This window comes from Barbatula barbatula, assembly GCF_947034865.1.
Source record: "Barbatula barbatula genome assembly, chromosome: 7".
NCBI classification, from domain to species: Eukaryota; Metazoa; Chordata; class Actinopteri; order Cypriniformes; family Nemacheilidae; genus Barbatula; species Barbatula barbatula.
The window spans coordinates 2,830,913-2,853,914 of NC_136770.1; positions in this window are offsets into that span (position 1 = coordinate 2,830,913).

Here is a 23,002-nt window from a genome sequence, read left to right on the forward strand (position 1 = left end):
CTGCGTTGTGTGATGTAATGAATAAAGACTCGAGTCCAATTGCTGGTTCAGGGTTTTTTTATCTGCATGAGATGAAAATACAGTAAATATTTGTTGCATTCAATGTAGTGCAAGTTTAATCAGCCTTCTCCTCGCTCTGCTCAGACCTCCCGTGGACTGAAGCAAGCTCACAATGTACAGGGATAAATCTCATTTACAGTAATAAAGAAAATGGTAATAATGAATATCACATCAGGTTTAATAGTGAAATACAATATACATTTATATATATACACACACACATTAACACTAACCAAGCTCAAATAATATGTCTTTAAATCACCCACATTCCAGCATTTTATAGAACCAATACGGTTGAACACAAAGAAATCACAAAAACAATTCATAAACATACCTGCATGAGATGAAAATACAGTAAATATTTGTTGCATTCAACGTAGTGCAAGTTTTATCAGCCTTCAAACAGTCGAACATAGAAAAAATATCAGCAGACACACTTCACAGGCCAACTTTACACTAACATACAACACAACGTGATACTGCATTCACTCGGTTAAACTTTCACTTGTGCAGGAAAAACAGCTTTAAGAGGGAAGATCACATACTCATCTACATTTTAACAAAACCGATCACTTAATTGGTGATTATTTTACACTCTTTTGAACAGGAGTGCACACAATACATACCTCGCTCTGCTCAGATCTCCCGCAGACTGAAGCTAGAGCGCACAAAACACGTCAATGACGTCACGCAAAACTCATAAAAATACAGCAGAAATATAAGGATATTGTGTGAATTTAAAATAAAACAAGTTATAATTTAAACCTGTTACAAACGCATAATACCAATGCGTATGACATCGATTTTGAAAAATGCAGCCTCAGTTTACACAGACTACTTTCAGTAAAGCCCTGAATGTTCGTCATAAATAAAGCATGTTAAAGGTCTGGAGTTTATTCTACATGTGGTGTTTGCATTTGAAAGCTGTTGCTGTGAACCCACATCATGGGGTTCAGGGAGATCTTCTTTAAAGTGAAACAGACCATGTGCGAAATCACAACAAATCCATCAGAAAGATGCCAGGAACATTAAGAGCAGCCAAATGAACAATTTGGTACATTCGGAGAAAAATATTTTACGCTGAGCTAATTTTCCAAAGAAATCCTGGACGTCTATGTGAAATAAATGTGGTGGATGACATTATCTTCTCCATGAGGAAGAAAAACACAGTCACAACATGTCAATTTAACAACAATCCAAAAACAGCAGGCAAAATGAACATAACTAACAGACAGAGGTAAAAATATCAGATATGCAGTCCAAACTAGAAATCAAGAATAAGATATTTCAAAAAACAGTAATCCAATAAACAAGCAATGATCATGACACAGAACAGAAACAAGACAATGACATGAACCCTCAACATACGCTGATAAACTGACGATACTTCACCATGGACAAATGAAATAGGAAAGACTTCAATACTAAACAAACAGGAAGTGTGTGTGTACAATGAGAGGATGTGATCAGCCAATGAGCTAAAAGGGGCGTCACCTAGTGGTATGTATGAATGTGCAGATTGCCCCATTCATTACATTTGTTAATTTGAAAGCTGTGAAATGAATTAAATATACTGTTTAAATTGTGTAAATGTGAGTAACATTTAATTTGATTAACTGAAATATTTATATTAGAACTCACAAAAATATTAAGAGTTTATTAAACATTTAATTAACAATTTATATTTATTTAAGTTATTTATATATTTCCCACTGAAAAAAATCCATTAAATGATTTTATTAAGTTAATAACTTACAACTATTGTGATGTTCACTAAGCCACATTAATTTAGGCTGCAGCTACCCGTCTCGGTATTCTTGAGAAAATGAAGAACAACAAGGAGGAGGAGGCACCTGTGGAAAATCCACCTAATTCAAAAGCAGAAGAAAAGGCTTCCCTGGCTGCAAAAGTAATTGAGTCAATGGCCCTTTTTGTGGGAGCGGGTGCGGCAGCTGTCTGTTTCGAGGCAATGCCTCCTACAATAAATCTCTTTGTAAGAGGCGGCGGCTGTGCGGTACTGGGCCTCGTTGTACAGGAGGTCACCGCGGCAGTGATCCAGAAAATGATCTGATGTGTTTTCTTTTTTCTTTTTAGTTTAGTTTTGTTTCTTAAAATAAAAAAATGTATTGTTCAAATAAAAATAAAAAAATATTCAGCCAACCAATCAATTCCTTTGTTACTGGAGCCAAGACGCAAACTCTATTTTGATTGGATGATATTTAACGGTTATTTTCTGAAATGCTTAAATGTAAAAGCACTGTTAATTACCTAAAAATTATATTTAAATTCTCAAGTGACAAATTTCAAGTTGAATCTTTTTAGGGTTTTAGGCAGACAATTTATCATTAAAAGTTGAAAGAAGTCATTATATCACAACAAAAGATTATTTTACCACACATATTAACAATTTATATTTATTTAAGTTTATTAAGTATATTTAAAATTATTTATATATTTCCCACTGAAAAAAATCCATTAAATGATTTTATTAAGTTAATAACTTACAACTATTGTGATGTTCACTAAGCCACATTAATTTTTTTAGATCGAAAAAAAAAAGAGCAGAAAATAATTCCTTGGGTGAGTATATCTGAGCTTTGTTTTGGTTATGATGTAATTTGAGTTTGGCTTATAAAGAAAGAGAAGAAAATTAACACAAAGTGGTTGAGCCAGTAGCCACATTAATGGGACTCGGTACCGCAGGTGAGTAATTTACCAAACTAGTACCAAGATTTTACTCAAGTTGCACCATAAGAGGCATCCAATGAGGTTACGAACAAAACATGTTTTACAACATGGACGTATTTACGTTTTCACAATACCATGGTACGGTGAGGGTATCATATAGAATATATTACAATATCAGACCTGACAACCTGCATGCATTTTGAGTAGCAGGTACACATTTTGACCTCAAAGTAGGCTTTTGATTTTTCACTCTACACTACACAAAAACCTGGTAAAGCTCAGGAGTACGCAGTAGTCTAATCAAGCAAAAGCAGAGTTCAACCAATCATAGCGCTGGATTGATTCCCCCAAAAAGCAAGCTTGAATAAACATGAGGTAAACTACCTGTGCTCATTGACAAAAAACACACAGCCGTTGAGAGCCAGAAGGGATAGAGCGCTCAACTGACGAGATTTTCCTAAAAGTCAACAACATTAGACGTAGAGTAAGAACTGAACATTCAGATTTGAGCTTATTGAAGTGAAAAATTTTAAATTACATAAATTCATCATGTTCTTTTTCCTCCTCAAGCTGTCTGTTTCGGGGCAATGCCCACCGCGGTGAACCTTTTTGGTAAGCCATATACTATGATCAAAAATACAAAAGTAAAAGGAAATGAATGAATTTACGCTTTGGAATAATCGTGATCTTTGATTCAGTAGAAGTTTAGTTGGCATCTCTACTGTGTCTTTGTCTAAATTGTCATTGTTCTGTTTCTTTTATCTTTCAGTGAGAGGAGGAGTCAGTGCGGTACTGGGTATGATATCAATGTTTTTCATTCCATTAATCTGTGCTATCAAAGGAAATTACTCACCAGAACATTGTTTCTCTGTTGGAATGTTAGGGTACGCTGCAAAGGAGGTCACTGCCGCTGTGATCAAAAAGATTGTTAATAAATAAATGTTTTTTTTGTGATTTTTTGTAATTAAAAAATAAATTGATCAAATTAAAGGAGGACATGAGTAGGAGGTCACCGCCGCAGTGATAAATAAATGTTATAAAAAATAAATGTTTTCTATGTGTATAATTTTTTTTATATTTATATAAAATATTTTTCTAACATAGCTTGCAATATTTTATTATTTTCGTAAACCAAGAGCTCTCGGTGCTCGAGATAGTGTTGCAGTGATTATTAGAAATTATTTATCTGTGCACACATTACAGACTCTCTCATGCCTCTCGTTGATATTGTGTTATTTGACATACTGTAAAGGTAAAACTCCCAATTAAGAACACATGATTAAGTGCAATCTAACATTATCTGTCATGGAAAAATGTGAACAATAATGAAAAGTTACAAAACAACAAATTTTTGGCCGTATGAGGAGCAGCCTCCAAAGCCGGCGGCAAATCCACCGGTGAGTATGGCAACCTATTTAGTACATTAGGTGCTAATACAAAGTTACTAGTTTCACACAAGGTGAAACACTTAAGCAAACTTGACAGACTTTGAGTGTTTTGCATCAGAATTCTTCATATGGATTGGAGAACATGGGAGGATTGAAAACAAATTCCACTATCAGTGTCGCCTTTTGTTTTTCATTGAACCCTGTTCTGACAAATCCATATTCTTTAATATATAAGTCACAGGTAACAACACTCAGCGTACTCATTCGATTGCAGGATTATGGAATTATTATGACGAAAGATTGCAAAAAATAAGATCTGTGATTAACAAAGGTTTATGACACGTACATGCAAGATAATCTTTACAAGTTTACACCACATGTATGAAAGAGATGTATAACACCACATGTATGAAACCCAAATACAATTGCCAAAAATAAAAAGCTAACATGAAAATATACTGGTATTGTAGTTGTATGTGTCCTATAGTGTGACATAGCAAAATTAAGAAAACAAAATAACATTATTAATATTAGTATGTATACTGTAATATGAAATAGTATAAGAGAGATTTATCTTCATTGTTGTTTTTTTTCTTAATTTTGACCTAATAAGGAGGATCACTGGCCATATGATGTGGTGAAGGAGACGCCGGCGCCAAATCCACCAGTGAGTATGGTAACCTCTTTTAGCATAATTCAGTGTTAACAAGTCAAACTCCAGATATCTCTTCTGTAATTCTTCTGCTTTCTATTTGTTTAACTTGTATGTTGTTTAAGGTTTTTATGTAGTTTTATATATATATATATATCTCATTCTACATTTAATATATAGTAATTATATTATGATTTGAAAATTAAATTTTACCAATTAGTTTTACGTGTTAAAGGTATTATTATTTTCTTTCTCTTTGTATGTAGTTTAAGGTTGTTTATGCAGTTTAATTTAATAAATTGTGATTTATTTAACCCCAGTTTTTGTTCTCTGGGCAACAAACAATCTATAACACGTGATTTTAGACAATTTCATTCATCATAACATGGTAAGGAGAACGTTATCGTAACGTTACAGGACACGCGCACAGACAGACGCGCTCTCACATTTGAAAAAGAGGTGACCGCTATTGTTGAGGTAAGGTTATTTTAACTTGAGGTTAAGCACTTTTATCTGGATTAAACATAAATCCACTAAAAATGACAATTAAAAATATCAAGACTGTAAATTATCCAATCAATTTATATCAGGACAGAAGGGAACTGTTCGTTTTCCCCTTAAGTCTGAGGGGAAGTGTTCCTTGTTTCTTCGCCGAAACATAGTAAACGGCTATAACATTTATGTGCTGTCTTTTCCGGTAAATACCAGGTTTACATTTCGTACAAAATAATTGTCCGTATTTTTATTAAGTCTTTAAACGCCGTAACGACCGTTGGCCCTTAAAGTCGACGTGACGCCATTTGCGCTAATGGAGCGATCATACAAATGCAAGTGAGACGAGCTGTTTGTTTTCACAAGTGCTCAATCCAGTACAAGCGCTCCTGCTATATAATAATCATCAATCGCATCTAACAAGTTTTAGCAGTTAGCCTGGATTTTCTCACGATGCAAGTTACGTATCGTGTTGTGCTCGCTTGAATTGACTGATGCACTGATAATGATTACAGGTTTGATCAAAATGTGTGTCATTAAATAAATAAAGTCTATACAAGTGGTTCCGGTGACCAAAGCACAAGGTTTCTTGCATAATTAAAGTTAATTGTTTGGTCAAGGGGTGTAAATTAGATTTTGACATTGATGGGGACATAAAATTGGTCTACAGAGCTGCATTGTCACTAAAGTGTAGAGCAGTTTATTTTAAGAATTGTAAGATTATTATTGTTTAAATAAGTCAAGTAGGTTTCTACACTATTTTTCATTGTTGTCACTCACTACAGCAGGATCAGTTTCTGTAGAAAAGGTCCGTGTTTGCCTCACCCTTTTGATAACTGAAAAGGACTTATGGCAAATAGAAATATTACATTTTGTTTTCATTTAGTATAAGAAATAGTTTAGTCTCTCGCAAATGTATTCCACAAAACATTCAAACATCCTGTTGTCCCGCTCCGTACATTAATAATGGAGCGGTTCATAATAGATTCCCGGACCAATAAAGCTAAACGTTGTTATAACACAAATAACACAGAATTCCTTAGACAATGATCAATAACCTAGTCTTCCTCAAGCCGCGTGCATTTCAAGCTCTATCATGTGTGAAAACCAGAGCCGCACACATTACAGGCTCTCTCATGCCTCTCGTTGATATTGTGTTATTTGACATACTGTAAAGGTAAAACTCCCAATTAAGAACACACGATTAAGTGCAATCTAACATTATTGTTCACATTTTTCCATGACAGAAAATGAATAACATTGAAGAGGACTTCTGGCCTTACGAGGTGACCGAAGAGCCGGCGGCAAATCCACCAGTGAGTATGGCAACCTCTTTTAGCATAATTCAGTTTTGAAAAGTCAAACTCCAGATATCTCTTCTGTAATCTTGATTCGTCGTATTTGTAATTGGTGTGACAAGTCATAACACGCAATGATGATATCTACAATTTTATTTTGGCTAGTCATGATGTTCATTCGAGATATCAACAACGCTGTTTTGACTAGTCATATTCTTCAGTTCACCTCCATTAGAAAATATTTTCAATATGTATTATATCTACAATGAAATTATGAAATTAAAGATATCTATAATTGATTTATACTATTTTATTCCAATAATCTCATAATATATATTCCTAGTGGTTAGAGCGTTGGGCTTGTGATCAGAAGGTTGCCAGTTTGAATCTCAGTGCCAGCAGGTCATGACTGAGGTGCTTTTTCCAAAGCAACTTGCATTGCATTATACTAGGCAGGGCTCGACATTAACGCTTGTCCGGGCAAGTGAATGTTTTGTTTGGGCAAATGAGGGAGACTTTTACTTGCCCGACTGGACAAGTAACATAACTTGAAAAATAATTGCGATACGGAAAATCGGTTTGGGCTAAGAATAATACGAATAGGTGCATTAGACAGAGTACCCAGAATCCTGTTATTTCATGTGCCATCTGACGGTTATACGTGAATGAGGTGCACAGCTTAAAATATTACACGAGCGATGGTCCAGGATTTGTCTGAGGATACATGAGGATCTAAACTCATGAACTTCATCAAGAGTTTATTTTACAATTATTTTACTGTTTGAGTGAAGCTATCGTCAGACACACTAAAACTAAAGCGTCTCCCCGACAACACGTTAAATTCAAAGTCCTGTTAACGTGAACACAAAAAAAACTTTAGTAATTGCTAAAGGAAATTGTAATAAATTGATAATCTGTGGTAAGGTTCAGAAACACTATTGTATCTAGGAATTTTACTTCAGTTTACTGTAGTAACAACTTTATTACTATAAATTTGCTGTAATTTATGTGGACAAATATACGATAACTCTATTGTAAAGTAAAAAATTAAATACACAGAACAGAAGAAAACAAACGTATATGGCACTAATTTATCCATGTGTAATATTAATGTAAATGTAAGTAAAATTTAATCAGATTAACTGAAATATTTATATTAGAACTATTAGAAAAATATTAAGAGTTTATTAAAAATATAATTTGTTAATTGAATGTATTATTTAAGTTTATTTAATGAGAAAATAAGTATGTACATTTTAGAGTAATTAACTGTTGGATTTTTAATCAATTATTTCCCACTGAAAAAAATCCATTAAATGATTTTATTAAGTTATTAACTTACAACTATTGTGATGTTCACTAAGCCAAATTAATTATTTTTTAGATTGAAAAAGCAGATGAATCCTTGGGTGAGTATATCTGAGCTTTGTTTTGGTTATTATGTCATTTTAGTTTTATGTGTTAATTTTCTTCTTTTTCTTTATAAGCCTCCAAAGTGATTAAGACAATAGCCACATTTGTGGGAGCAGGTGCAGCAAGAACTTAACATTCAGATTTGAGCTTATTTAAGTTAAATTACGTAAATTCATCATGTTCTTTTTCCTCCCCAAGCTGTCTGTTTCGAGGCAATGCCCACCGCAGTCAATCTGTTTGTGAGAGGAGGAGTCAGTGCGGTACTGGGTATGATATTAATGTTTTTCATTCCATTAATCTGCGCTATCAAAGAAATTACTCACCAGAACATTGTTTCTCTGTTGGAATGTTAGGGTACGCTGCAAAGGAGGTCACCGTGGCTGTTATAGGAAAATTGTTTATAAAATAAATGTTTTTTTGTGTGTTTAATTTTTTAATCTAAATAAATAAAAATAAATTGTTCAAATTAAAGGAGGACATGAGTAGTTAATCAAAGTGTAAAACTTGACACTTCCTGTTGCCTGGATGTGGCGCTATAACTTACTGAATTTGACCATGCAGATGTGTTCAGGCCGGGACTATGATCAAACGTGTGATGTTTGGGGCAGGTCTGACATTGTATGCCTGAGTTATAACTTCCTGTTTCATGGTGAAATGCAAAACTTTGGAATGACGCCATGGAAACCCCTTTAACAAAAAGTCAATTTAGCATCGCAAACGCCTTAAGACTGAAAATATGATGTTGATCTTATCAGAACTCTAGGAAGAGAACTCCAGGCGTGGGCACATTTTCATGAGTTTGAGCTTGTTTAGGTCTTCAAGATTGTGATTAATTTAAGAGAATAATAACAACGAACGAACAAACGTAAAACAACAGGGCTCTTCAAAAAACAATATGTCCAACATGTTCAAGTTTACACATTAAATGAAATCTCGTATTGGTTATATGGATCTACAGTTCAATTTATTGATATTTTGCCACAGATTGAATGAAAGTCAAATTAAATATGATGTTTGAAATTGATACAAGAAATATCTGCTTCCATTGACAAAATCTATAAACTTTGGAAAGTCTCGAGTCTCAATCAATGTCCGTTTGACCTGACGGTTCCACCTTTCTGCTGCCCAATCTGGTCATTTGTTGTAAGTTTCTGATTTTCATCACAGTCATTAAGTGTCTCAAGCCCTTTAACATGAGGAAGAGCTTCATGACTTCATGCCTTCAAGAAGTCAGAGAATTCTCTGAAACCTTCAGCGTCCTTGGAGGAAAACAAGCCAAATGGCTTAAGATTCAGTCTAAGCGCCTTCTGTACAACAAATGGCCGACAATACCTTTGGATCAGCTTGTTCCATTTATCCTTATAAACCTTATCATCATTCCTGTAGAAGATGCCATCAAGGTCCTTATGTGCTGGCCCACCAACATACCTTTTAAAATAGTGCAGCTTGTCAGCAAAAGAGCCTTAATATCATAAGGGTTCAAGCGCGTAGCAGGGGCGAAAATAAGGCTTTTGGAGTGCATAAACAATTGTGTATCACGTGATATTTGACATACCCAAACTATTGATATCTTATGATTGCTCTCCGCATTCTGAACAACTTTGCCTCTGGAACCACTTCTGACGATCGAATGGTTTGCGAGTTGTCACATATAATGTCAAAAACCTACTTTCGTGAACTAGTCCTCGGCTTTCCAACTGACCGTCTGATCGAACCAAACCAATGCAGATGCCTTTCGGTGTGAGATTGTAAATAATTATTGAAAAAAACAATTGTCTTTATAAATCGCGGTATTTTATCTCGGCTTAGAACTCGGCTCAGCCAATCAGAATCACGGACCAGAACTGACCGTTTCATAAACACTAATAAATACACATTTGCAGTCTAATTGTGCTTCCGTTATACCATAAAGATTGTGACAATAAATCACACTTTTAGCCTACAGGCTAATTTAATACCCTATTGTAGCACACGGCTCAGTTTCTAGATCTATGGGCAAGACTCAGAAGATTTCCGTATCAACTCACTAAAGAAAAACCAGCAAAATGTATAGTAATAATCTATTCAACTAAATAAAAAAAATCACTCAGATTACTGGGCTGCGATTAATTAAATAAAAGTTAAATGTATTCTCACTTTGTTGGTTGTTAAGATATTATATAAATGAAATAAAATACACAAATGACAAAAATAGACAGTATCTCAATGAAATGACATACAATCAAAATGTCCCGATGTCACATCTCAATGTTTCAAGTTCAATTTCAACAGTTGTTGTCTCAAGTTCAAGAAAAGGAAATAAGAATGTTCATTCTCAACTGAAACAGTTCAGTCCTTGAAGAGGGAAAAACTTAAATGCTCGTCTTCGGGAAATCCAGTTAAATCTAAAAAAGGAAAAAATAATGTAATGTGTGTAGTTGTGTCCTACCCACTCACAAACTCACACAACCGTTTTTACAGACTTCCAGGAACAGAATGATGGCTCGCGCTCGCCAGTCCAACCAGGGATAAGAAATCCACAGAAGGACAGAAATCTAAATATACCAAACAAAACAAACCCGGCCTTAAAAACAAAGCCAAACACAATTATTAGTGTATCATTCAAATAAACATTTTTAACAATCAGTATGACTCTTCAATCATTAAAATACATACGCATGCTAATCACCACGTGCTTGATTAGCACAAATCTATATGCAGAGCTAGCAAGCTAGCACCGCATGGCACACACTTCACATTATAGAAAAACTCACAATCTCAACACCTCTGCAGTATTTAACATCACTACATACAATCACATAGTATATTTTATCACATTTTCGTATTATTACTCACTTTCCCGATGTATCGTTTACATTACAATTACAAAATCCAGATTCTCATTAATTAAACACTTCTCATAAATGAAATATTACTCACCGAGGAGAAATAAAGATCAAGGAACAAAAGAAAGCAAATCTCCAAAGAAACGCTTCGATATTTCTGTCATCTCTTCAGTTTCTGCTACGGCGCGTTCAGTCTTCACGAGGCGCTTCTCACACGGTGGCCTGTAGTCAATATATATAGACTTATCGCGCAATATATGGAAATGCGTCGATCATTTTTGGTGCTGCGATATATTGCGATTGAGTTTTATAAGAATTATTATATTATTCTTAACATAAAAGTAAATGTCACCAACATTTGACTCGATGGCGCTGCGTCGTCTGGTCTCTGTGGCTTCAGGCAGCGCGTCTATCGAAGAGAAGTGAAGCCACTGCGTTGTAAAGTGTTTCATGGCAACTACAGACAGTAGGAAGAACAAGTCCCAATGGATTTGGTTTTAAAGCCGCAATCTTCAGCTCCGCTGTGGGAACATTTTGGCTTTAAGCAGAATGAGAGCGGAGAGCCAATTAACGTGAACGAGTCAGGGGTGCTTCTCAATATCCCTCCTCGCTCCTCCATCCTATGACCCGGAAACCGATCGAGCTCAGCCATATTGAAGGACATCTCAATTCTCTAATTGCACCGGGAGGAGTCGAGGATCGAGGAGGCTTCCTGAGGAGTCATGAGAGAGGATACACAGGTTTATCATATGCGGTAGTTTTTTATTGCCTAAACGTGACGCACGTATAAATTCTCCTCCCACTTCACATCTGCTCCAAGTTAGGGATGGGCGATACCAATTTTTTTCCTTCCGATCCGATACCAAGTACTTTCAAGACAAGTATCGTCGATATCGATACCGATACCGATACTAGAATGAAATGTTTTTATGTGAGGGATTTTATATAGTTTTTTGATAGCCATCATCATTCATATTAAATAAAACTGCAATGGACATTTTCTTTACATTTATTAAAAAATACTGAACATTATTAATTAAATAAACAAAGAGAACACTGTAGGCTATATAACAAATTCACGTCACACAGACTTTTTTCTACCCTTTATGTTTTTGAGATGAAACAAGTAAATGTTGACATTCTCCTCTTCATGGGTTAGATTATGATTATGATCTCCAGATTATACTTCTTTTTCTTTCAGTCATGACCGCAGCCACGCACTCTTTAATTTCGCGTCACACGTGCTTGCTTGCCTTAAACAGAGTGAGCGAACAGAACACTGTCTTGACAAGCGGAGATACAACGGAAGAAGTAGTTCCCATTGCAGTTCCTATTTAAGTAAATATTTCAATAATATACGGCGTACTACTGTTATTAAAGTATCACAAAATCACCAAAAAAACAGATAGGATCGATACTTTAATTGAGAATCGATCTTTTTGATACAACGCTAGTATCGAAAGTATCGATACTTTAGGATCGATCCGCTGATCCCTACCAAGTGCTAACCATGGCAGAACATTCAAACACACATAAATGAGAGTATTGAGCATAAAGTTATTGTAAATGTGTGTTCTTGCCACAGTTTTTAATTATTATTATTATAATCATTATCATTATTGTTTACACGTACAAGACACAATGTATGTGAAATCACAACAACAATAATTCATTAATAATAACTGGTAAAAAATAAGAACAAATGTGGTATTTTGTGGAGGTTGAAACGGTTACAATATAAATAATTATATCTTATGTTCAAGAATCCCGATGTGCAAGCTAAATCCAGCGGTGTACAGTCATCATTAGTTGACGACGCTTTGAAGTGACGCTAAAGAGCGAGGATATATCATTTCACTTGCTTCGATTCCTCCGTCCTTGCGTCTTTTCCTTGCTTCCTTCTCTCGCATCCTGAAGAGGTGGAGCTAAGACACGAGGAAAGGAAGCGAGGACGCACAAATAAGAAATGAGAAGCACCCAGGATGTCGAATTTGTTTAAAAAGAGTGACGACACAACTAACCTAAAAGCTCACCAAACATATAACCATCATATCCATTTAGTCAATTATCCGTTACAGATGCATTTGACCGTCAGTGCAAATACAAACGTGACAGTGTGAAATGGCGCACACTCACGGATAGCGTAACTCTGTATTTCTTTCTCGGAATCTGGCGGACAATTAAAAATACATTTGCAGATATGGCCTGTTGAGGCATCTGTGCCTCTTTGAGATGCTTTAAGTCTAAACCGACTTTGTAAAAAATATAACTTTGTTTTGTTCTACTTTTTTCAACAAGGGTGTATTTATTATTATTTATTTGATTTTCTTTAATTAAGATTTTTAGACAATGTCTAAATATTCGTAAGAATAAAACGTTCTTTGTTCTTTGAAAGAGTGTACTTGCATTTGTATGCAATTATATTGTAATACTGTCATTATATAATCAGTGCTCTTAAAATGGCAATAAAATCGCTTATCACAATAGATTTAGGTGCAATATATCGCACAACAAAAGGTAGTTATCGCGACAGGCCTACACACGCGAGCTCTCTAAAGAACTGCTACCTCATAAATCTACTATGCTTGTTCATTTACCGCTAAATAATCACTGTTCATTCTCTCTTAAATCATTAATTCGATTTAATATCACTCTCGTGTTGTTCACAATCTCTCGTCTGAGACGGTTGCCAACTCCTCAGTAAGGAAAGTTGCTATTGGCTGTCCTAAAAGTCGCCAAATGATGTCATCACATACTTGATGACATTGCATAATTGACCATGTGCATTGTGCATGTAATTGTGATGGACGCTGTCAGTACACGATCCGTTCCACCTGCACGATCCGTTCTGAGCATGTGCGTAATTACGTATTAGAAAACGTCATGGTTTTCCTACACTATTGGTACCACGCAGGCGATGAAACTTTGACGGCCAGGCGGCACAACTGGCGGCATATTTTTGTTTTGTAGGCTAAGCGAGTCTGTTTTTATGTTTTTAAATGTTGCTTACGTTACCATTACGATGCGTTTTTGTGGTTGCCAATCCAAAACAATAAAGTTGTTACATGAACATAGATGATATTGGTTACATGTGGAATAAAGTATTTTTATCGACTGCAGATCTTCAGTTTCCTCATAACTCCATTTTGCGATTCATTGCTGTATCATGTCTATTTACCTTACCGTGTTTCGATCTGAGGTCAGTAGTATTGTCAAATTATCTTTTTATTAAAATCTGATAATATTAGTTAACTTTAAATGTAGTAATTTATTAGAATGGGTCTATATGGGCTAATATATCCATCCATTTAATCTAAATTAGTAAAATAATCCCTTCAATGGCGTTTACAGAAGCCAATAAGGAACATAACACGTATGTCTAACTAGACTATATTAATTTACATGAAGAAAGAACTACAAACTACACATTCAGGGGAAACATTACAGAATTTCAAACTGACTTGACAGAACGCATAGTGAAATGAGACCAGGTGGACAGCAGCGAAGTAAATTGAGTATCATTGTGAGGGTTCTTCCACAAATTTTCAGGAGGCATTCATATAATGTACCATAGTGGTTCTTTATTAACCGCCAACTCATGCACTATCCACCGGTGCACACAAAAACAGAACAACCTATTTGAACACATGGGCTAAACCATTTGCTAATTGCATGGGTCTCAGTTCAGAAAATAAACTCAATAAAAATATATAATATACACAAACCAAACCCCACATACATGGAATCACATGCAACAAAGCAAATAGTTACAATAAACACAAGAATGAATTCTAACAGAGAAGTTTAAATGAACACTCCCCACCCATAGGGTAGTACCAACTACATTTCCCATAATGCCTGCCCCAGGATATAATGGTGATCAGGAAATGCCGCGCCCTTTAATAGCCAACCTTTGTTCCATGCTGCAGCCACAGAACCAGGCAGGAGCACAGGTAAGATACATAACTGTTTAAACTATTAAATAAATATCTAAATAAAGAATATTAACCCCGTATCTGTGTAGTGATTTATTCAAACACTAGCGTGCACTCTAGTACTGAAATGTTGTCCCACTAGCAACATGCAATTTACACAATACTTTTGGGTGTATATTAACGGAAAAAAAATAAAAATTGTATAAACACACAGAAACCAAATATTAAAGACAAAAACCCAATTTCTCCTTAAGAAATAATATATAAAGGAAACTTTGATCAATTGACCTAAATAAGTGTGTTCTTAGCCATCACAATCGTATTTTATTAAACAGTGAAAAATATAAACAAAGTAAAACAGACACTCTGGGGAGTTTAGTTTTTTCTTCTTCGTTTTTTATTATATTTTTGACTTTGTTTTTAACCCACAACAAGACATAGCAAAACATGAACATTTTTAACGGTAAAATGTTTTTGTATACAATTTATTTTCCTTGTTTGGTTTTCAACCTTATGGTTTACAGTAAAATAAGAACATTTTTAACCATAACATTTAAAAACGAAACGCTTAGTCTAAATTGTGTTAATCTATATTGTGTGAGCAAACTAGTTTGTCTTATGTCACAGAGAGGCACACACACAGTGGACGAGAGTAAAGTGACTGAGGTTGTGTGAGGATTTATTTCTCTGCGGTGATTTAATTAGTTTAGACAAAGAACATTTTATATTTCATGCTGAATTGTAAACCCGGGCAGGATCAGCCGGCGGCGGCTTTCTGCGCATGCGCGCCATCATTTGCAGTCTGGACGCGGAGGGGTGAACATCTCCTGCTCTGACTGCAGCTGGGGGAGGGGCTGCTTCACGAGGACTGAGCCGCCTGTGAGTGCTTTGGTGCGGGCGCGCGGCTCACGGCAGCACCGCTGCTCGTTGTGAAGAGTAAGAACGATATGTGCTTTCACTTCAGAGAGTCTCCAAAAGTCTCCAATAACATCAGAAAAGTCGTTAGATTTGTCGCTTTTTTGAAAATGTGTCGCTTCAGGGGTCTGAATACTCGCTAAATATAGCGACAAACGCGCTAAGTTGGCAACACTTGACTGTCGTCTCGTCTCAGCTTGATGTCCGATCCTTCTGGAAACTTATCCTCTACCGGGGCGAAGCTAACCTTTCCCCTCACCAGTCAGAAATCAATTCAAAAACTATTTTCTATTGTTTTAATTATAACAACATACATTTTATTTCCGTTTTTCTATTTTCCTTTTTAGTTTCATAGCGATATGAATAAACCAATTCTAATTAATACCAGTGACCCTCAATTAATGTACTGGGTTACACTATACTTACGGTTCTGCCCACGCCTGGAGTTCTCTTCCTAGAGTTCTGATAAGATCAACATCATATTTTCAGTCTTAAGGCGTTTGCGATGCTAAATTGACTTTTTGTTAAAGGGGTTTCCATGGCGTCATTCCAAAGTTTTGCATTTCACCATGAAACAGGAAGTTATAACTCAGGCATACAATGTCAGACCTGCCCCAAACATCACACGTGTGATCATAGTCCCGGCCTGAACACATCTGCATGGTAATATTCAGTAAGTTATAGCGCCACATCCAGGCAACAGGAAGTGTCAAGTTTTACACTTTGATTAACTACTCATGTCCTCCTTTAATTTTAACAATTTATTTTTATTTATTTAGATTAAAAAATTAAACACAAAAAAAAACATTTATTTTATAAACAATTTTCCTATAACAGCCACGGTGACCTCCTTTGCAGCGTACCCTAACATTCCAACAGAGAAACAATGTTCTGGTGAGTAATTTCCTTTGATAGCACAGATTAATGGAATGAAAAACATTGATATCATACCCAGTAGCGCACTGACTCCTCCTCTCACTGAAAGATAAAAGAAACAGAACAATGACAATTTAAACAAAGACACAGTAGAGATGCCAACTGAACTTCTACTGAACTACTTTTGTATTTTTGATCATAGTATATGGCTTACCAAACAGATTCACTGTTGGAGGCATTGCCCCGAAACAGACAGCTTGAGGAGGAAAAAGAAAACGATGAATTTACATAATTTAACATATTTCACTTAAATAAGCTCAAATCTGAATGTTCAGTTCTTACTCTACGTCTAATGTTGTTGACTTTTAGGATGCAATACATCAAGTGCAGTTTATTTGGATAAACACAAAGCTACAACACAACGACCAATGTCAAAGTGGAACTGTCTTGTTGCCTTATTTTCAATGAATGAAAAGATATTAAACTGCATGTGAATTAACATCTTAACATGAATAGAATGTTTTGTTAGCGTGTCTATTACCTTTGTGTTACATTAATATTCAATCAACTATCAAAAACTGATCTTTATTTGAAAGTTTAAACTCAACATTCATGTTAGGAACTTGCAATCAATAAAATGTCCATATATGGAGTTCAAATTAAGATGTTAATAAGACAATGTATTAATACATCACAGATGACTTTCTATTCACAAAGGGTCTTCCACACTTATAGAGCAAAGACTGAGCCAATTCATATCTGCCAGAGGTGTGCAGTGATGCTTCACATTTACTTCACTAACTTTTGGGAAAGTATGTTTCTGTCCATTTACAAACTCTGTGGTGTGTTAAAATCTTTCCAGATAAGTATATTGCAGATCTGCCAACCTCGGATCTTGTTTTTTAAATACTATCAGTGTGACGGGACACAGGGTTTGAGGGGGGGTCAATATACTCACATTATTCAACATATAAATTGGTTAAAAATGTGAATAAAACAATGCAGTCACATTTTTCAGAATAGCTCAAAGAAAAACACACATTTAGGAAGCATTTGTGCGCATGAATAATCTATGAATATATTTCGAACATTTGAGCACAATGGCACCCCCTTGCGCGGCCAGCGCCCCAATGCACTGCATATGATGCATAGCCCCTTGTGCCCCTGTGTATCATGCAGCACAAAGCCTCTGTCTGAGTAACAAACTACGTCTATATTTACAGATGAACTCTGTTCATTCATGTTCAATAACAGTAAAGTCTGTTTTGTACACATTAAATTGCGAGTCAGCTTCGGTATGGTCAACAGAATGTGCTGCTTCTCTCTACCGCTCACTGGCACTGCACAGAGATGAATCAGCAACAGGAAAAGCAAGACATTGTGCTTGTGGGTAAATAACATACCTGTCAAGATTTGGCTACCTTGCAACAAATTCTGTGACCATCATATTATGTGACCGTATTGTGCACTGTTGTCACTGTGCATCTTCTGGATGTGGATAGAAGGGATACATCTAAGGCCAGAAGTGGTGTGAAATCTCGCCAGTTGACCGCTCTATCCCTTCTGTCTCTCAACGGCCGTGTGTTTTTTGGCAAAGTCAATGAGCACAGGTAGTTTACCTCATGTTTATTCAAGCTTGCTTTTTGGGGGAATTAATCCAGTGCTATGATTGGTCGAACTCTGCTTTTGCTGTTGCTTGATAAGACTACTGCGTGTACTCCGGAGCTTTACCGGGTTTTTGTGTAGTGTAGAGTGAAAAATCATACAAGCCTACTTTGAGGTCAAAATGTGTACCTGCTACGCAAAATGCATACAGGTTGTCAGGTCTGATATTATAATATATTCTATATGATACCCTCACCGTACCATGGTATTCTGAAAATGTAAATATGTCCATGTTGTAACACATGTTTTGTTTGTAACCTCATTGGATGCCTCTTATGGTGCAACTTGAGTACAATTTTGATACTAGTTTGGTACATTACTCACCTGTGGTACCCGCGCCGACAAATGTCGCCAGAGGCTCTACTAATTTAGAGGCTTATAAAGAAAGAGAAGAAAATTAACACGTAAAACTCAAATTACATCATAACCAGAACAAAGCTCATATATACTCACCCAAAGAGTCATCAGCTTTTTCAATCTAGAAAATAATGAATGTGGCTTAGTGAACATCACAATAGTTGTAAGTTATTAACTTAATAAAATCATTTAATGGATTTTTTCAGTGGGAAATATTTAAATTATTGATTAAAAATCCAACAGTTAAAAAATTCTAAAATGTAAATACTTATTTTCTCATTAAATAAACTTAAATAATACATTCAATTAACAAATTATATTTTTAATAAACTCTTAATATTTTTGTGAATTCTAATATAAATATTTCAGTTAATCAGATTAAATGTTACTCACATTTACACAATTTAAACAGTATACTTGATTCATTTCACAGCTTTCAAATTTACAAATGTAATGAATGGGGCAATCCGTACATTCATACATACCACTAGGTGACGCCCCTTTTACCTCATTGGCTGATCACATCCTCTCATTGTACACACACACACTTCCTGTTTGTTTAGTATTGAAGTCTTTCCTATTTCATTTGTCCATGGTGAAGTATCGTCAGTTTATCAGCGTATGTTGAGGGTTCATGTCATTGTCTTGTTTCTGTTCTGTGTCATGATCATTGCTTGTTTATTGGATTACTGTTTTTTGAAATATCTTATTCTTGTTTTCCAGTTTGGACTGCATATCTGATATTTTTACCTCTGTCTGTTAGTTATGTTCATTTTGCCTGCTGTTTTTGGATTGTTGTTAAATTGACATGTTGTGACTGTGTTTTTCTTCCTCATGGAGAAGATAATGTCATCCACCACATTTATTTCATAGACGTCCAGGATTTCTTTTGTAAATTAGCGTAAAATATTTTTCTCCGAATGTACCAAATTGTTCATTTGGCTGCTCTTAATGTTCCTGGCATCTTTCTGATGGATTTGTTGTGATTTCGCACATGGTCTGTTTCACTTGCATTAGGATCTCCCTGAACCCCATGATGTGGGTTCACAGCAACAGCTTCCAAATGCAAACACCACATGTTTGCATTTAGTATGTCTATACTGTTTGCTGGAGAAATTATAATAAGTACGTCACAGTGGCGACATAGTATTTATATATACAAATGATTAACACATAGATGTATTAAACAAATACAAAATGTATTAAAAGCGCTTTTAGCTTAAAACAAAGTGCACAGGCACGCAGTGTTTCTTTACAGCGCAACGTTTATGTACAGTATGTATGCGTAAATTTTTCATCATATGCCCAATAAATGTTGCAAAAACACATTCAATTTTATATTGTGAGAATGCAAAAAATCTATTTTGTGTGATATTTCAAAATAAATGATCGATTTCATGAGTATGTTTACATTCCATCTAGGTCAGTGGTTCTCAAACTTTTCAAATCAAGGACCAACCCCCTTTAATAAAAGTTGTTCCAAGTACCACCCAATGACCGCCATAGAAAATCATATGAATAAACACTTAAATAAATAGTAGAGCTGTGAATCTTTATCTTTAAACCTGGTCCTCCAATTCAAATGTATTATTAATAATAAAACACTTTTTATTTACCACCTGTTTTCAAACTAAAGGACATCAACTTAGTCAGCAATAATAGTGAACACAAAATACTTTTCTGTAGTGCACTGTAAACAGGGCTCTGTAAACTCTTATGGGGGATTTGCTTATCAACAATAATTGAAAAATATTCCACACTGTCTTCCCTATGCAACAACTATTCATTTGAATACCACGCTGTCAATATAACTTCTCCTACTCAGCTCAGTATTGTCGTAGTTTACCGCCCCCCAGGTCCTCTGCACAACTTCATTGAAGAGTTAGATGTGCTTCTCTCATCTATCCGGAGGATGGTGGCCTGGACAAACCTTATGCTTCTAAGTACAACACTCTCACCGCCTCATTCGACCTCACACGCCTTGCCACAGCCGGTACTCACAGATTAGGAAACCTGCTGGATCTCATCTACACCCGTAACTACACCACAGACAACATTAAAGTCACCCCTCTTCAGATTTCTGACCACTTCTTCATCACTTTCAACATGGACCTCCCTACCTGCACCACACCACCACCTGTTTATACAACTTAAAACCCATCTCTTCTGTGACAGACAAACGAAAAAAATGAGAAAAAACAGGTAGTGGTCCAGCTTTTGTTGAAACTAGTAACTTTGTATTAGCATCGATCGTACTACTGCTCTTTTATGACATATCGCTTATTGCTCAAATTTTTTTTGTAAGTCGCTTTGGATAAAAGCGTCTGCTAAATGACTAAATGTAAATGTAATTAACTTTGTGGGGACTTGCAGAAAACATACAAACTTCTATTAAAGGTGTCATGAACTGGTCTTGTTTATTATTTTATACTTTTGTATGAGGTCTACCTATGACGTATGCATGGCTTTTACATTCGAAAACATCCAAAGTAATAGTACGAAGTAAGTAATAGGTAGGGGTGTAACAATACTTTATATTACGATATTCCGCAACGCCAAAAAAAGGATGATTCCCATTGTAGAGAGATGGGGATATTTTACGATATGATGTTGAAATTTTATTCATTGAGTGGTCAAGATGCTACCTGCACGATTAATCCTTTTAAAACCGAAATCGCAATTTGTGTTATTTTCAAATGGCAAAAGCTGCTTTTATTTCGATTAAGGGCATTAAATATGATAAAATGCAACTAAGATGTTTTGACAGTTTGTTTCTGCAATTTTACATTTAACCAATAGGGAGCATTTTAACACTGCACATGGTATTGAATGAGCAAAGAACGTCATTTGGAAAAGAGCGCAAGCAGGAGCATCAGTTCAGTGTCTCAACAAAGAGCTTAACAGCTACATAACTGCAACATTAATGGATGGAGAAGAGAATCCCCTGGCCTGGTGGGAACGGCACCAGGATAACTTTCCAAGATTAAGCAGGTTGGCTCGCCGATACTTGTGTGTTCCTGTCACAAGCACACCGTCAGAAAGGCTCTTCAGTGCAACAGGCAATATAGTAACATGTCAACGGTCATGCTTTAAACCAGAGACAGTGGACATGCTGCTCTTTTTGTCAAAAAATCTTTAAGCACATAACCCTGAACAATTTGAAAATGTAACGCAATTAAAATGTCAAGGTTTTCTTTTTCTTATAGGACTTTTGGCACTTTAAATAGTAAAACTTGCTATCATTGACCATAACCTACATTAAGGTAAGGTTGAAACAATATTTTACTGAAATTCTTTACAGTGTGTTTGGGATCTTTTGTTTATTATTTCTTGAATACTTTTGTTATTCTCTTAATTTGTCATGACATTTCTCATCATGACACCTTTATTTTAATTTTTTTTTTACAATAGTTTGTGGTTATGCTTGATCTTTCTTTAAAACTTAAACTGTGCACCTCATTCACGTATAACAGTCAGATGACTCATGAAAATAACAGGATTCTGGGTACTCTGTCTAATGCACCTATTCGTATTATTCTTAGCCCAAACCGATTTTCCGTATCACAATTATTTTTCAAGTTATGTTACTTTTTCAGTCGGGCAAGTAAAAGTCTCCCTCATTTGCCCAAACAAAACATTCACTTGTCCCGGACAAGTGTTAATGTCGAGCCCTGCCTAGTATAATGCAATGTAAGTTGCTTTGGATAAAAGCCTTTGCCAAATGCATACATGTAAATGTTAAGTTTAGCCTAGTCAAAAATCCAATTCAAGATATCTACAATTGTAATTTGACTAGAAATAAATTACATTGTAGTTTTGGATATCTTGTATATATTTACATTTTACATTTATTCATTTGGCAGATGCTTTTATGCAAAGCGACTTACAAGTAGTTTTCTACAGTGACACATTACTGCAGAGCAATCAGGGGTAAGGTGTCTTGCTCAAGGGCCCTTCAGTCATGACCTGCTGGCACTGAGATTCAAACTGGCAACCTTCTGATCACAAGCCCAACGCTCTTACCACTAGGAATATATATTATGAGATTATTGGAATTATGCCTAGTATAAATCAATTATAGGTATCTGCATTTTCTTAATTTCGTTTGTAGATATAATACATATTGAAAATATTTTCAAATGGAGGTCAACGGAAGAATATAACTAGTCAAAACAGCGTTGTAGATATCTCGAATGAACATTATGACTAGCCAAAATAAAATTGTAGATATCATCATTGCGTGTTATGACTTGTCATACCAATTACAAATACGACGAATCAAGATTACAGAAGAGATATCTGGAGTTTGACTTCAAAACTGAATTATGCTAAAAGAGGTTGCCATACTCACCGGTGGATTTGGCGCCGGCGTCTCCTTCACCACATCATATGGCCAGTCATCCTCCTTATTAGGTCAAAATTAAGAAAAAAACTAACA